Here is a 14936-nt window from a genome sequence, read left to right as displayed (position 1 = left end):
GGCCAACAGACATACTGTGAGGACTAGTTGAACATGGTAGAACAAAAAGGATAAGAGAATCTCAGTGGAATTGAGGAAAACTGGTGTTTGCGTGCGTATGTTTGCACGCACGCATATGGACACTCCTGCACTCTTGCAAGGGAATGTGGCGAACAGGGAGGGAAACTGAAGAGAGATTAAAAGAAAATAGGGGGTCAGAAGAGAGTCTAAGCAGGTTATGTGGAGCATAGGACCAGGTTCTTGTTGAGCCTCCCTTTCAACTGAGGGGAGGTAAAATGGGTAAGATTGAGTTAATAATTGGCACAAGTGGATGAAGCAGCTGTTAGGAAGAGTGGCTCCTGATTTTAAAAGAAAAACTGCTAATACCTGAGAGATGGCTGTAGCTAGCATGGCTCTCTCTTGCATGAATCTTTTGTAAGACATGAGATTCGGCAAGATTCTAATAAATCAATGGATGATTGCTCTAGTCTTGTCCGTTTTGTATTCTGCCATGTGTCATCCATTTAAGGGTTGATGAGGTCTATTAAAGTCAAACATTCTAGTATTGAATTGCACTGGTCTCTAGCTATTCTGTATTCCCATTTTAAAAGTAATGTACAGATCATGAATGGATCCATTTTCCAAAAAGACATTTGATACAGAATTCCAAATACATATTTGGGCACATTTAGCAACAGATTAGGTTTTTAGCCTCCTTTAATGTGTTACTATTGTCATGGTAAAGGCAGTAACTATACCAGAGAATGTGATTTTTTTTTTTCCCCATCCGAAAACCTGGAAATAGAACAGGAAAATAACTGCATTTTGTGACATGAAATTGTGTTCAAGCATTCAACATAAGCAAAAAGAGTCTAATGACAGATTTGAAGCAGATGGATGGATTACATATCACACACATGAAAGTAAATGTAGAGCTGATTAGAGCATCTAAAATTCCTATTTTCACTGAATGTTGATGTTTAGCTTGAGATATGATTAATATTTCTAAAGATTTGAATCTCAGCATAGATTTCTAGCTGCACTTCCCTTCTAATGCTATGTAGACCAAGCATCTTCATGAAACATTTCTAGAGAAGGCTTACCTAAAGAGGCCACTGGGGTTATGTCTACATTGCAGTTAAAACCTGGGGCTAGCCCATGTTAGCTGACTTGAGTTTGCAGGGTTGAGAATGTGAGACTGTCAAATTAAGGTGTAGATACTGTATTTGGCCTGGAACCCAGGCTCTAGGACCCTCCAGGGTCCAGCCTGAGCCTAAAGCATCAATACTGCAATTTTATAGCTAATCCATGCCCTGCAAGCCTGAGCCAGTTGACACGCGCCAGCTGGGATATTCATTGCAGTGTAGACATAACCTGATATTGCAAGACCCAAACTTCCTGTCAATTATACCAACAACACAATTTCATTATTCAGCCAGTAGGAGGTGTTCTTGTAGCAGCAAAAAGCTGTAGGCATTGTGGAACTTGCCAGCTGGAACAGAGAAAACTATTTTGCTGCTCATGTAGCCCAACGTCTTGCATTTCAAAAATAACAAGAACAAAAAAGAATTGCACAATCTAATTGTTTTTATCTGACAACACCAACTTTAGTTAACACAAGTAAAATAGCCATCTAATTTTCAAACTTCCTAAGCTATTCCCTGGAGCAGCTTCAATTCAAACATTTCTAAGCTAGTTAGATGTTGTTTCCTAGTGTTGAGAAGATTGACAAATAGTTGCAGATTTTTTCGGTATAGGGAACTGAAGGAATGAAGGCAGAACTTAATATATTTAACGTTGCAAATGCCACTTAAAGAATGAATTAATTACTGAATAAATCTGTACTTTCAGAATTTGAATATTTTTATCTTGACTCCTTTTGATATCTGTTAGTGTTAGACATTGTATGCAAGCATAACACATTCATATCTGTTTATGGAACTATTTAACTCTTTAGCGGATTTTCCTTTCAATAATGCATGGTAGTTTTTTGTTTGTTTGAAAATTTAACTCAAAAAGTCTTTTCCTTTTTTACTCTTGGTATTCACAAAGTCCATCATCTAAGTCTAAGGTCTTGTCCCACTGAAATAAATGACAAACTCCCGCTGACTTTAATAGGAGTTGGATGGGGTCCTCAATTAGTAAGTTTTGCTTTTTTTTATTAATGATGTAACTGAGAAATAAATATTGGAAAAGCTACTTTTAGGAGAACAGATATCCCATTATATCTGTGTGTCTTTTTGTCCCTCCCTCCATTATCTGTCTTCACCATTTATAGACGGTAAGCTACTGCAGACAGGGAGGGTCTCTTGTGGGTATGATGCTTTGTAGAAATTTTTAGATGCTACTGTAATAGAAATAACAAATACTGTAATAAGCAGTAATTAAAATCTTATAACATTTCAGTGCTTGCATACTGTCTTTGCCAGGTTTACGAAGCTTTACAAACCTGCGCTCAGAACATTAACAAAGAACAGATTTTTACCTGCATTACATATATCAGAAATGTGGGGGTAGATTCTTGGTGGCCTAACTTGTACCTAAAGGGAGATATAGCAGGGTTATTAAATAGACTTTCTACTTCTCAATTCAATTCTTCACATTTGCATTACACCACCTCTGGGTCTACCTGGAGGTGTGGTCTAATTACAATATGGTCTGGTCATCTCAGCTGAATTTTGGCAAATTGGAACACATGTCTCTAAATGGCTCATATCTTGGTTGCAACAGTTCTACTTCCTTCCCCCATGTGTCCCAGGGTGTGTCTAGACTACCTAGTTTTGTCGACAAAAGTGGACTTTTGTCGACAAAACTATACCAGCGTCTACACTACCGCTGAGTTCTGTTGACATAACGTCGACAGAACTCAGCAGTTTTGTCGACGCTGGTATACCTCATTTTACGAGGCATAACACCTTCTGTCGACAGAACTCTGTCGACAGAAGGTGTTATTGCCTGTAACGTTGCGTCCAGACTACGGAGTTCTGTCGACAAAGCAGCTTGCTTTGTCGACAGAACTCAATGTGTCTGGACGCTCTTTGTCGACGGAAGTTTTGTCGACAGTATCTGTCGACAAAACTTCCGTCGACAAAACGCGGTAGTCTAGACGTACCCCCAGAGTGAAGGCTCCAGAATGAGCCCAAAAATCCATGCCACAATTAAACAGATTCTTAGCCTGAGCCCTGTGAGCTGAAGTCAGGGGCCAGAGCCCAGCTGTGGGTTTTAATTGCTGTTTCTGGCTACATAGGATTATATTCTTAACAGTTCTAAGTTACATGACCTAATACATTATATTCTAAAGGGGCAATAATAATAATAAATCTAAACATTTAACAATCTTAACAAATAATGATAATAATAATAATAAGAATTAATAATAAATCTAAAACACTTTAAGTTGTGGGGAACAAATTATGGGGAGTCACTTCCATTTGGGGGAATCACATTTTTAATACGTTGATATGTTATCCCTACACTGTCGCTCTGATAAATCTAGTTAAATACACTACTGAAACACTACTTAGGGAGGCTGAACATTTTCGAGAACACATCTGTTTGGGAACACATCTCTTCAGCCAAGACTCAAGTATCATTTCATTATGCAAATCCTGGCACTTACAGTCTAAATTGTGTTTAAATAATATAGTCAAAGATTCATCTAGCCAGTTTCTACCATGTAATATTTGGCCTTATAGCCAAGGTAGCATTAAATAAAGACATTGGATGAAATCCTGGCCCCAATAAAATGAATAGCAAAATTCCCACTGATTTCAGTGGGCCAGGGCTTTATCCATAGGGAATCAATGTTGGGAGGAGGGAGTAATTTTTGAATATCCATATAGCTGTATAGCTGTATGCCCAATGTTCAGTGGTAACAAGAAGGGTGAACAAGTCTTACTTTTATATTGTATATATGGATAAGGAATGAACATGTGTGGGGCTTCTCTAGTCACTTTTTGAATGTATTGTTACATTGATCACCACCTTACAAAATTAATACCCATTATTTTTCAGTAACAGCTATGAAGAAGGATTAGTCAGAGTTAGTCTACTGTCATACAGCAAGAACAGCTGAAAAGCATTGTATATAAGCTTTGGAAATTCCACTGATGGAAGAATTATTAAATTATACATTTATTTGATGCTCTGAAGGAGCCATTAAATTGTGCAGTGCTGAGCAAAGCTTCAGAAACCATCATAGGGGCACATATGCCTAGTATCCTGAAAATAAAAAGTAAAAACAGAATATATAAACATAAAAAATAGCTCTTTGAGGCAGTTAAACATGTTTTGTGTTTGAGTGTCAATAGGAAATATATTGGGGGGAAATATCTCATGCTCTGAACAAATCCAGTGTGCTGACAGGATCTGGGTTTGGCAACAAGATATGAGTGCCAGTTTAATAAATTCCAAGGAACCTCCTCTCTCTTGTTTCTGATTTGTCTTCCATAGGCCTAGCAGACAGCAGTTTTTTCACTGTTGGACTATCTCTGTGTTTTTGGGGGATGGGAGAAAAACATACTTTAGTAGAGAGAGCAGCTCCTTCTACAATAAATATGGCAGCTGCTTTGGGTGGGGTAAACAGCCTCTGTTTCCTCTTTGTTTAGGCTTCCTGTTGATAAAATACAGGAGGTCCCCAACTTGCGACCACCCGAGTTCCAACCTCTCATACTTACAAAAATGGTTGTAAGTACAGAAGGGGCCGAAAACCCCTGACTTACATCCTTGGCCCGCATTTATTATCTTGTGTGCTGGCATAGGGAATACCGTGGAGACAAGGAAATACATGTACTGGAAATGAGTGAATGTTCCCAGGAAGGCACATAGCCAGGAAGCAAGTACTGTTCTAGAAAGGTGTCAGGATTTTCTGTTTGTGCTACTCCATCTACTGGTACAAAGACTTGGTACTGGATAACTAAGGTAAGGAAGAGCTTTTATCTGCATTTTGGAGATGGAGGACTGAGAGACATGGAGACTAAAGCAATTTGTTCTCTATATATTTGTATTAGTTTCTAAGGTGCCACAGGACTACTCATTATACAAGAGTGTATCTTCTACATCCCCATGAATCACTTTTCTGTACTTTACAATGCCAGTTAAAGCTACTTCAGAACATACGCCTGCAATTTCAGGAATATAATTTGTTCTAGTTAGTTAGTCGTATTTGAGACAAAAACAAGTAACTTTTCAGTTCAACACCAAATCTGAGATCATAGGGCACAGAAATAACAACTGAACACTGCTTTAGTTCTTTAAGAAATGAAGCTTTTCATCTCACTCTTTCAGCTTATGTCTCTAGGGAAAATAAAGGGTGCAACAGTGAAAAAAATGTGACTTAAAACTTCTGGTTCCAGTGGTTAGGAAATAGTTCTTGGCTCTAAGAAGATGAGGTTTATGGAAGAGAAGCTGATAAGTAACATATGATCATGTAAAAAAGAACATTTAAAAATGTTAACCTTTTCTTATGATATTAATGGATGAATTTGTATGGATTCCTGCAAGACCTAAAAAAGTTTGCAGCTGTTACTTTTCCTAGAAACATATATTTGCTATGGCAGTTCTATGAATGTTTGTATGATATAATTTTATAATTTCACTTAGATCTTAGTTTTATTATATCACTTTAAAACTGGCTTTATTCTCTTATTCATTATACTTAGCAATTCCAATTTAGCGTATTGTAGTACATGTGTAAAGAAAGTACAGTAAAAATGCAGCAGCTTGCCTATCTTTACTGTACCATGAAGTTTAATACAGTATCTATCTATCTATCTATCTATCTATCTATCTATCTATCTATCTATCTATCTATCTATCTATCTATCAGAAATGTCCATCTGTGAGTCTGTTTGTTCAAGAACTCCTCCTAAACAATAAGAGCTAGGATCACTAAATTTGGTCTGCAGCTTTCTTTAGTTCTAACTTAAATCAAGGTCAGGATTTGTTGTGCCAGGAAAATGGGAAGTGCCTGGAATGGGAATGTTTTCCCTAACCTGGAAAGGGAGGGGCAGAGAGAGGAGGGACACGATACTAGGGGTACGTCTACATTGCACAACTATTTCGGGATATAGGAGATATCTCGAAATAGCGACCCTGCGTCTACACAAGCCATCTGTTATTTCAAAATATTTTTCAAAATAACGTGTGCGCTATTTTGCCATCCCGGTAAACCTTGTTGCACGAGGGATAAGGAATGGCTTGAAATAGCGCATTATTTTGGAATTTGGTGCTGTGTAGATGCACCAAATTTCAAAATAATGCGCTATTTCAAAATAGTTTTGAAATAAGATATGTAATTTGCATAGTGCAAATTGCATATCTTACTTCGAGTTTAGTGTGCTGTGTGGATGCACCCTCAGAGTGACCACTGGGGGCTGCCAGCACAGGGGACAGATACACTGCAGAGTGACCACTGGGGGGCAGCTACACCAGGAAGAGGGTGGCTGGCTGGGGCCAAAGCTCCACATCCCGGGTAAGTAGCCCCCCTACCTCCTGGCCCTCGACTGCAGTGCTACATGAGGAGGGGCACTGCCAGCCAGCCACCTCACTATGGTCCTCCCACAACCAGCCCTCGGGGTCGGTCATTTTAGCCCTGACTGTCTCTGACCTCAGAAAACACCCTCCCCTCCAGAGCTCTCCTACACCCAAGAAACAGCTGGGGGGAGAACTGCAGCCCACAGGCCCTCCCAGACACCCCCAACCTTCAAGAAATGTGGGGGGAGAGGGGAGAAGGCCACAAACTAAAAACCAGCAGCCCTCCCACCCCAGGACATGCTGGGCTGGTTGGAAACCACAAACCGGTAGCCCTTCACACCTTTAGGAGATGCCAGAGGGGCCATCAACCACAGCCTTGGTGGCCCCCTTGCTGCAAGTTGATGTGGCAGGGAGGAGGTAGGGAGCCATGCCCTCGTGGACTCAGTCCACTCTCAAGGAGCACCAGCGGTGCCGAGAACCATGGCCTGGTGGCCCTCCCACCCTGATGAGATGTAAGGGGCCAGGAAACATGGCTTGGCAGTACCCTGCCCCCAGGACAGGCCGTGTGTGTGTGAGAGAGAGAGGAATCACAGCCTGGATGACCCTCTTCCCAGTGAAACACAGTGGGGTGGGCTGGGAATCGTGGCCTGGTGATCCCTCCACCCCCAGGAGATGCTGGGAAGGCCCAGGAGCTGTGGTACAACGGCCTCCCTCTACACCCATGAAATGCCAGTGGAGGACCGGGAACCATGGCCTAGACCTGGGCAAAGCCAGGTGAGTCTATTAGACATATGGAAAGGTTATAGTAGAATGCCATCCTTCTGATCACATAACAATAAAGCTGGAAAATATTGGTAATTGCAATTTACATGCTTATGGGGTGGATAAAGGTACCAGTACATTAAGACCCAAACTTTCCAATCCAGGTGCTTACATTTAAGCACCTACATTTACATTTAGGCATCTAAATAAAAGAAGCCCGATGTTTCAGAAGTACTTATGGTCAAGTGAAGCTGAGGTACTAAAATCAAGCCATGTTTGGGTGTCTAAATAGAAACTTCCCATATTTTCAGGAACCCGTGTTTCACTGTTGGTCCTCGGTACCTCTTTGAATATGAATATCCACTAGCATAATTTAGTTATCTGCACAATGTTTTGAGTAATACCTATGCATACCTATAGAATGGAGCCATTCCTTACAGATGACAGGATGAAATGTTAGCTTTTCCATATTTAGTATGTTTAAGAGAAATTGTGTCTATTTCATGTATCTGGCATATTTTAATACTCGTGTGGGAAAAAGATTCCTGAATTTCTTGTAAATGGAGTAAACAATCTTGCCTTGGCTCTGGCATCTTGTTAGGGTTTAAAATTAAAAGCTCTGAATACTGTACACTTGCAAAAGAGCTACTTGAGAGAACGATAAAATTACCAGCACAGAGGCGTTAAACCAGCCCACAAAAGCCTAACTGAAGAGGTCAGCATCAAGTAAACTAAATACTGTGTACTGAATTCCTTTTGAATGGTTGGACCCATGGGCAAATGCTCCCTATAGCTCTCAGTCAGCAGGCCTTTCCCCTCCCCACCCCCCATTTTAGCTACAAAATGGATTCATAGATCTTCGAACTAATTGGGACACTACAATCCAGCAGATTGAAGGAACTCTACCTGCCATCAGCAGAACTGCTTGTTATGCAAATGGCTGCTACAGGGAATGTAATAACATGGACTGCTTTTAGGTGTAACAAAACAACCATTAAGAGACTCCTTGGAGGGCATGTCTACACTAACTCGTTAATTCGAGCTAGGTAGGCAAATCAGACAACCGGAGTTGCAAATGAAGCCTGGGATTTAAATATCCTGGGCTTTATTTGCATGTTCCCGTCCGGCCGCCATTTTTAAATTCCCCTTAGTTCGAACGAACTGTCCGCGGCTACACATGGCAGTTTAAAGTTAATACAAACTAAGTCTTTAGTTTGGATTAACTGTTACTCCTCGTGGAATGAGATGTAACAGTTAATCTGAACTAAGGATTTAGTTTGGATTAACTTTAAACTGCCGCGTGTAGCTGCGGACAGTTCATTCTAATTAAGGGGGATTTAAAAATGGCAGCCGGACGGGAACATGCAAATAAAGCCCGGGATATTTAAATCCCAGGCTTCATTTTCAACTCCAGTTGCCTGATTTGCCTACCTAGCTCAAATTAATGAACTCGTGTAGACATACCCAGTGGTACAGACTTAGAGGAAACTTCAGTTTCATTTTCAATTATCCATATTTGAATGGCACAAAAAGTACAAAAGCCAGGTATTTACAATTCTTACAAAAGCTATTATAATCAATTTTTTGCAAACCACTTCAGACCTATCTATCTATCTATCTATCTATCTATCTATCTATCTATCTATCTATCTATCTATCTATCTATCTATCTATCTATCTATCTATCTATCTATCTATCTATCTATCTATCTATCTATCAGATCATTGACTGAATGCAGCTCTTCTCATTTTACATACAATGATTTTTCTGCTATCTGAAGTGCATCTGTTGTTAGGTGAAGAGTGTGACGGCGCGTTGGGGGTCCCCCGTCTCCTGCACCCCGAAATGGCACAAACAGACTCCACCAGCCAGTGGAATTGAGGGTGGTTTATTGCTCCCCCAGGATACCGCATAGCACAGATGTAATCTGGTTACAGGAACTGGGGCTAAGAGGCCTCAGTGCCCCCCTTGAGATAGGGGAGTCCCAGCCCCCCTCCCCAGCTCCTTCTCCCCTGCTTTCCAGACAGGAACTAACCAACTCTCTTCCAGCCCTGCCCCCCAGCCAGGGCAGCATTCCATCTTCCTTTGTTCCTCTCCACGGGAGGTGTCTGGCCACTGGTTTGCATAGTGACTCATCCTGTTTTGCTGGGTCGTGGTACCCACAGCAGCCAGTGGGGGTTACCCCAGAGCCAGCAGCATAGAAACCAGCCAGGTACCCCCACTACGTCACAAAGAGACATCTGCAAAAGTTCCATTTTGAGGCACATAATGTAAAAAGTGAGGATGATCATTTCCTTTCCATAAGGGAAAACTTTCTAAGGCAGTTATACCACACTTGGGACCCTGAAGCTGTCCATTTGTTTCAATTACTAAAAAACAGCTATACTGCTGATTTGAACACCTTTACTTCTTGTAGAGACAAAAGAGGATTCCGGGATACCAAGACAAAAACTGCATGGATACTCTCCTTGGAACTGATTAAATGGAATACGTGGAAGGCTTGATTTTAGGTTCTGTGTTAAGTGCCATGTTTACATTGATATTTTATTTTAAACATAGAGAACTGAGTTTTCAAAATTAACCACCTAAAGGCCTAAATTCTCCTTTTGATGGTCAGAATTACGTACAATGTGATATGACATAGTTTCTATTTTAGTGGTGATGCATATTAATATTCTACTTGAGGAGTCCAGCCTATCGTTTTATTTGTGAATGGGCTCATTCAGCCAGATCACATGAAAGTGCGTAAATCTATTCTCTTCCAGTTCTAGCAGTACGTTATGGTTTTGATAGAAGAAAGAATGTGACTCTGCCCTTTCTCGTGTTCTAAAATACCTTCTCTGTTAATAAATAGTCTGTTGCATATGGGGTTATTAATGATGGCCTGGATACTGATTGGAAAAGTTTGTAGCAGATTATTGGTTAATTAAAAATTAGTAATACAAAATGTGGTGTTTGGGTCTCTATTCATCTGCTTCTTAGATGGGGTGAGTTCTGCTATATCACAAGGCTCAGGGGTCCATTTCTAACATGTAGTTTCCTATTTGAACTATGATACCACTCTGCCCTCTGTAAGGAATTGTCCCTTAATATCTTCAGACGGCAATGGGACCTGCATGCGTGTGGTACCATACCTCCCCAAGTGCCTTGCATTTCAAGAATGCTCAAACAGTTGAAGTAACTTGAATAATAAGAAGAATGTATCAGCAAGACATTCATGTTCCTAATAAAACAATTCAGTAAAGTTAGTCACTACTCATATTTTTTTAGTAGCTGCATTAATTTCAATGTCTCTTTTGTTAACAGTTTATGCAAATCATGCCCATGGCCCCTCAAGCTTTTGGCACATTACCAGTATGAACCACTGTATCCCCTGAGTCTAGCTCACAGAATAGTCTTTGTTTGCACTTTCCCATGGGTCCTCTTCACATGGTTCACTCCTTTTATGGACCTCATGTCCCACCCTCCCTCTTATTTCCCACAAAAGACATCCATCATTGGGCAAATCATCCTAAAGAGAGAATAGCCAATGTGGTCTTTGTTCTTAGCTGGATGTTTGGCAAATAAGTGGATAATTTAAAACATAAATGATCATGCATACTAGCCAAGTTTGTGGCTCAAATGAATAGATACCAGATTTTCCAAAGTAAGTTTCCTTTCCTTGGTCTTTGGTACATTTCTTACCTCCCTCCCCCCGCCCATTTTTTCCAACGATGAGTTTTGTGAGGCATTATCTCTTGAACATCTACATCCTTCAGAACCATGCAGCAACCCTAGTGCAAGCCCTCCAAGGAGCTTGAGTACCAACTCTGCTGAAGCTCATCCTATCACAACTATACTCCTGTTGATACCTATGGTGGCTAGGTTAAAGCTAACATAGATATGCCTATTTGTGCTATAACCAGAACATCCTTTGCAATGTAGACATATCCTTGAGGCATGTCTACACTGCAGCCAGGATGTGTGTTGCAATGCTTATAGGCATTTCCTAACTAGTTTTGATCCATATACCTTGAGTAATAATAGAACTGTAGCTGTGGCAGCAGGGGTGGCAATGTGGGCTCCTAACCCCCGCCAGGGCCCTGAGTTCATATTTAAGTGGCTAATTAGATCAAAACTAGCTTATATGAGATGCAATAACTACTCCTGACTGTACTGTTGACATTCCCATAGCAATGTCTTCAAGACTTCTAGGTCATATTATAGCTAATAGGATTTTGCTGCTATATTCTGCATCACTCCTTTTTTTTTTTTTTTTTTTGTGATTGAAAATTATTTTTCTTATCTGTGCATGTGAACATTCTATCTGTGTCCTTCACTTAAACTCATATACAGTTCCAGTAGCGCCAACAAGAAAGAGTATGGAGGCATCTGATGTGGGAACTTTTACTAGATTGTATAAATTGATCAGAATATTTTACTTGAATGTTGTGCTATTAAAAGTGACTGACAGTACCAGCCAGAGCCAGACCACAGCACGTGTAATACCAACAGGTAGAACCAAACCTGTGAAATCAGTGCATGAGCTGGCTCTCAGCTAAGGCTGTAGAACACATGCCTTCTCCCTTGCTCTGTAAGTGGTCTAAGTGCCACTACATGGCCTAGAAGGTGTATGAGGCACACATGCAGGCTTTGTGTAAGTTCCCACATGCACCCACATCAACCTTCTTTAATCCTTATCTATACCACCTCCTCTGACCTCATACGCTGTTGTAAAAAAAGCAAACATGACTCTGGGATGCATTAACAGGAGTGTTGGAGGAAGACATGAGAAGTCATTCTTCTGCTCTGCTCTGCACTGATTACGCCTCAGTTGGAGTATTGTGTCCAGTTATGGGCACTACATTTCAAGAAAAATGTGGAGAAATTGGAGAAGGTCCAGAGAGGAGCAACAAGAATGATTAAAGATCTAAAGAACATGACCTGTGAAGGAAGACTGAAGAATTGGGCTTGCTTAGTTTGGAAAGGAGAAGACTGAGAGGAGCCATGATAGCAGGTTTCAAGTACCTAAAAAGGTGTCACAAGGAAGAGGGAGAAAAATTGTTCTCCTTGGCCTCTGAGAATAGAACAAGAAGCAATGGGCTTAACCTGCAGCAAGGGAGGTTTAGGTTGGACATTAGGAAAAAGTTCCTAACTGTCAAGGTGGTTAAACACTAGAATAAATTGCCCAGGGAAGTTGTGGAATCTGCATCACTGGAGATATTTAAAAAGCAGGTTAGATATCATGGATGGTCTAGATGGTACTGTGTCCTGCTGTGAGAGCAGGAGACTGGACTCAATGACCTCTCAAGGTCCCTTCCAGTTCTATGATTCTATCCTAAACCTTTCCCGAGTACAAGCTGCCAATCATGTTAAGTTGGAGGGCACTTTTGTAAAAATGACCTCTGGGAAGTTGGAGGACATAATTAAACTTATTTTAAAATCTGACATTAAATACTGAACTAACTGGCAGAAATACTGTTTTTACCTTACTCGTCTTTCCTTTCAAAATTTCCATTTAGGGTGATCAAGTGGGAGAAAAGTTCAGATTTTCGCTGAGATTGGATATGAACTTCTGAAGTTGATATTGTAGAAGTGCTTTATGGTTAATTATCACTTCACGGAGCAGCACATCTACTTACAGTGAACAATTGCAATATGAAGCAATCCGCTATGTAGTAAAAATGTTAAATTCACAGCTCATGCCAGATTTCCAAATGAAAGTGTTGGAAGTGGGATAGCATTTTGATTATTGAACACCTGTAACCAAGGGGAGATTTATTTGTACATCATTTTCCCTGGATTAAATCTATATATGATACATGTTGCTCAGATTTTTTATACTGTAAACTGTTTACAATCAGGATGTAACTTTTGGTCATAAGAATGCACTTAGCAGAATGGGGCCCTACTCCATGACTGGGGCTCCTTAATGCTACTGCAATACAACAATATATTACAGGCCAGATCCTGTATCCCACTCCAGCTGATTTGTGCTGCTCCAGCAGAACTATTTTATTTTAATTTGAGGTTTTCTGTTTCAATTCATTTTATTCTGAGGGAAGCAGAGGCATTCTTGAGGGCTTCTTGGATCTTCTCCAGCTTTTTTTTTTTTAAGCTCTTCTCCCACAAAAGTCTCACACTGCAGTTACTCTCCATCTGGTGGGGAAATGTTGGAGACAGCTTCCTGGAGAGTCCATTAGCTCTAGTTTCTTGAGTTAACAATGAGAAGTTGCTTAAGTGTGATGTGCTCTTTCATGTTTTCTTCTGCAAGTCTGAGAACCACAAACCTCCCAAGTTCACCTCAGGCTAAAATACCAAGTTTGAGACTTGAGATTGGCCATCATTCTCCTTTCCCTCCTCCATTGATTTTGCTGGATGGGTGGTGAATCAGCCTTGCTGCATTGAACAATAGCCTCCCTCCTCTACTTACAGAAATTCATAAACTTTTTTATTTAGTTTATTCTCCTCTCCCATCCCAACCTGAGTCACCCCAACCATCAGAGAAGGACATCACAAATTCATATTTGATTGATTTTTTGCTGTATTAATATGGATCCTTAAACAGTTTTCTGAAGTGCTACTCGACCTGCATGTTATATGTGCAACACATGTTAAAATCAGAGTAGTTGCTCTATAAAACCACCGTCTTGCTCAATAAGCTTCAAGGGGAAAAAGTCAGGAACGCTAAAAAAAATTGAAATAATTATTTAACAGTTGTTATAAAATACATCAGCTGTTTTCCCGCATTTGATTAAGGGCTCCCAATGGATAGCTTCAAATGGTATGAATTGGTTTATATAAACTTTTATTGCACATATAAGAGGCTCTAAATCTGTAACACGCTTAAAAGTTTAACAAAACACAATAAACTTACCTTAAAAACAAAACTGCTGAAATCCTTATACCCTGGCAAAAGATCTTTCATTGCATGGGGCTCGTTACATAACATAGTTATATAATCTGTTGACCATTAAAAACTTCTGTAAGACCCCCAACACAATCTTCCCACATCTTACTCAATTCCACTGCCACAGTCCTGAATGTTGTAGTCAGCAGAACTGCAATATTATTATTTTAGTCCATGCAATGTAATTGAGAAAATTACTGTATTAAAAATCAGTGGCTACTTAAAGTTTAATCAGAGCAGAGAAGCCCCCTTTTTCCCTCCTTTTCTTAGCCAATGAGGGTATGTCTACACTACAGGGTTTTGTTGGAAAAACAGCTGTTTTTCCAACAAAACCTGAGTTATGTCCACACTGCAAGCATGTTCTTCTAAAAGTAAATCAAAAGAACAGAGGGATTTTCCAGCATTGGTAATTCTCTTTCTATGAGGAAGAAGCCTTTTTCCAAAAGAGCTCTTTCAGAAAAAGGTATGTGGGGACAGGGAAGACGGAGGACTTTCAGAAGAAGAGGAAAGAAGAAAAAGCACAGGTGTCCTGCTGAACACTCTGTCCATAGTAATCACAGCTTACATGCGAGAGAGATCCATTCAGTGTGGACGTATCTTTCAAAAAAGCAGACGCTTTTTCAATGTGTTTTTGAGTGTGGCTGCTCTCTTTTAGAAGAAGTTTTTTCAGAAGATCTCTTCCGAGAAAAGGTTCTTCCGAAAGAAGCCTGCAGACTAGACATAACTTGAGAGAACAGATATGGATTATTTTTGACTGCCATCTATGCTCCACTGAGCTGTTTTTAACTGTTTCTGACTCTTTGGGCTAGATCCTCATATTATCCTCATAAT

Source organism: Pelodiscus sinensis, chromosome 1 (genome assembly GCF_052426305.1).
Source record: "Pelodiscus sinensis isolate ZL-2025 chromosome 1, ASM5242630v1, whole genome shotgun sequence".
NCBI classification, from domain to species: domain Eukaryota; kingdom Metazoa; phylum Chordata; order Testudines; family Trionychidae; genus Pelodiscus; species Pelodiscus sinensis.
This window is presented reverse-complemented; position numbering follows the sequence as displayed.